We start from the raw sequence: 3,258 nt of genomic DNA, 5'->3' as shown, positions 1-3,258 counted from the left end.
TGAGCCACAGGCACCACCCCTTAGTCACCAGCTTTTGAAATGATTACCTATCACTGTGGTGATCAGAAAGATAAAAACAGTGGTTCTCAACTTTCCTAATGCCGTGACCCTTTAATATAGTTCCTCATGTTGTGGCGACGCCCAACCTAAAATTATTTTCATTGCTACTTCATAACTGTAATTTTGCCACTGTTAGGAATCGTGATGTAAATAAATATCTGATATGCAGGATGTGTTTTCATTGTTACAAAGGGGTCATGACCCACAGGTTGAGAACCGCTGGATAAATACGTAAGTAGGATCCTGGAGGATAATTGATCAATGTTTATTAGCTATTGCCCCTGTTTTGACAAATATGTCATCTGTCAACATTAGTAAACTAGTCTCGTGGATGGCGTGTGCATTTCAGTCATGGTGTTTAAGCAGATGATGACTTTGAGCGTATCCCCTCTGAGAAGGCACTACACTTCTTCTTGGAGCTACTGCAGAGAATGCCCGTGTGTGGAGCACAGGGTCGGGCTCCATAGTTTTAATATTTCCTCCAGTTTTGTGATTCTGTCCTATATCTTAATGTCTGAAAGAAAGCTTTACGAAATATATGTGTGCTTATGTTTATTATAAAAGACTAATTTGAACTTAGTTGTAGTGGTCTACAGGGCAATATGACAAAGGTATTTCAGAACACAAAAAGGGCTCAAAGATAGAGAAGTATATGGATAATTCACCTATACAGTAGACCCTCTGTAAGTTGACCTCCCAAGGTACTATAACAAAGTGGTCACATGTGGAGGAGTCAGCATGAGGAGCGGGGCCTGCTGCACTGCTGTGTACACGTGGTGCACATCCCTTATGAAAACTAGGTCAACTTGAGGGGGCCAATGGTGGGAGGTCAACTATGGAGTTTCTACTATATTTCAGAGTTTTATTCTTTTTTATTATTATTATTAAACAGGAATACCCTTGAATAGTAAAGGGAGTATTAAATTCATTCACTCAAATTTTCACCTTACTACGTGTACAGCAGGAGCTGTTTAAACTATAAAGATACAGCAGTGAATACAAGTGAGGAAATGCTAGTCCCTGTAGAGCTTATTATATTCTAGTGGGGCAGCAAATACAGAAACAACGCAGGATGCTAGGGAGCGACAGGTGCTGGGATGACGTTGGGTGAAGGGGTGACACGTGTGGGCAGTACTGCTCCAGAGAGAAGGCTCAGTGCAGAGCTGTCTTGGGAGGTGACCTTCTTAGTAGAGTCCTCATCTTGACCAGATCCAATCTCTGCCCTTCCCTGCTCTGGGCCGGGAGGCTCACGTCTGAGACAGCCTTGCCTGTGTCTCTCCACTGCTGGCTCCTGGCAAGGTTTGGCAATCGCGGATTTGAGGGAGGAGAGAAAGGTCAGGGCAGGGATTTCTTTTACACTGTCTCCCACTTCCTGTGCCAGTGGCTTATGCTGAGGACCCTCCCCCACTGCTTTGGCTCTCACTGGGCTGCAATTACCGTCTCCCTCTCCCTCCCCTGCCCCTCCGGCCCAGGGATGGTATAAGCTTCACCTGTTTTAAGTACTTTAACAGCTCTCCTCCTCCTCTTGACCCTGACCACACCTCTGACAGCTGCTCCATTTTTCCTTCCTGTCCTGGTTCTGAGGTAGGTGTCTCGGACTGTGTGAGTGAAGGAGCCCTCTGGGAGAGGGCGTTCTAAGCCGAGGGAGTATCACACACCATCTTCAGGGGGAAGCTTGCTTGGCGTGTTCCAGGACACAAATGAGTGAATACTTGTTATTCTAAGTAAACGACTACAAGGACACAGGTAGGAAGTGCTGTTGAAGGGAGCCAGAGTTGGTCTACTCAGTCCTATGTGAGCTAAGACTTTAATGTGAGCCAAGAATGACTGCGAGTAGATGGATGGGGTCTGTTTCTAAAGGGTCGCTTAGGCTGTGTCAAATAATAGATTCTAGATGGTCAAGAGGAGAAGGAACAGAAAAGGTATTGCAATTTTATTTAGTGGACCTAGGTTTTTCTCTAATTTGTCCTATATTTGAATGTACCAAAAGTTTGAAATGATAAAGTGAGTAATAGTTTAAATGCCTTTTAACCAAATTTAACTTTGTGTCTTGTTCTTATATCCTGTGTTGTTCAAGAGAAAGGGCCTACATATCTGTGATAACTTCAGAAGGAATAATTTGTTCCTTGTAGGGTAAAAATAAGAAGGTTCCTTGTATCAGAAATCATTAGTAAACTGGTACAGCTGAGAATATTCCTGTTTTTCTGAGACATGTGTCCAGGTGATCAGATCTCCATCATCTGCGCCAGCCTGGCAGAAGTCAGACCTGCTAGAGAGGCCATGAGCTTTCTCAAACCACAGAGCAGCCTCAAGAGATGCAGCAGCTGAATTTAGGGCCAATGTCGACTTTCTCACAGCTCAGTGTGAATAGATGGGAGTTTGAGTGTCGTCTCTGTCCATTTCTAACTTGGACAGCATGAAGTTTACACTCTTTAAAAGGCGTTACACATACTTGACGAACGCTAACAACTTAGAGCTTTCACAGTTGCCGTTCGTTGCCACCTATCGGTTGTCCTATGAAGGGGTATTTTCTCATCATCGGCTCCTGCTCATGTTCTAGTGTCATGGGAAATGGCAAGTGGGTGTTCACCGTCCTCTTGCCAGAGCCACTGATGTTCACTTGTGACTAAGTCAAACTTGTCATAAGTCAAGCTGAAACTCATCATTGCTGAGTTTCCCCTATAGATTCCTTAGAAAAGGAAAATAAAGAGAAAAAAAGGCATCAAGTTTATGTATAGTTAATAAAACAAGAGGAAGGAGCTCCTCAGGCCCCTGAGAGCGGTGGCAGTGCTGAGGCACCCTCACCACAAGAGGACGGCTGCCCCGTGACCAGCTGCCGGGGCCGCTCCTCTGCCACACACCACCCGGATCTCTGCTGGAAGACATTTGAGCACAGTGCGAACAAGTCCTGTTCTTGGCCTTGAACTTCACCCTTATTGCTGAATCCTGGAAGACACCCTTATATATAGCTCTGTCATCCTGAAGAACTGTTTGGCTAAGGGGAAATTTCCAGGAAGAGTATTGAGGTTTTATAAGAAACCAATAAAGATTTCTACATTTCCACTTCATTAATAAGCACCTATAGAATTTAAGGATAGAACATGTAGACATGTAGAAATCACAATGAAATTATAGAGAAAACATACATGAATGTAAAAAATTCCATATAACCAGACAGGAATAAAGTATTATCAAAAT

General features: G+C 43.8%; 1 protein-coding gene across 2 annotated transcripts in view; it reads left to right on the top strand.

The window, feature by feature from the left end:
• Window positions 1–3,258, top strand: part of MTHFD2L (methylenetetrahydrofolate dehydrogenase (NADP+ dependent) 2 like) — a 128,506-nt gene that overhangs the window by 72,127 nt on the left and 53,121 nt on the right. The gene's annotated exons all lie outside the window — the stretch shown is intronic.

The sequence above is a fragment of the Otolemur garnettii genome, unplaced genomic scaffold (assembly GCF_000181295.1).
Source record: "Otolemur garnettii isolate 467f Iridium unplaced genomic scaffold, OtoGar3 scaffold00039, whole genome shotgun sequence".
Lineage (NCBI taxonomy): Eukaryota > Metazoa > Chordata > Mammalia > Primates > Galagidae > Otolemur > Otolemur garnettii.
The sequence above is the reverse complement of the archived record's forward strand: the minus strand, read 5'-3'. Positions and strand labels throughout refer to the sequence as shown.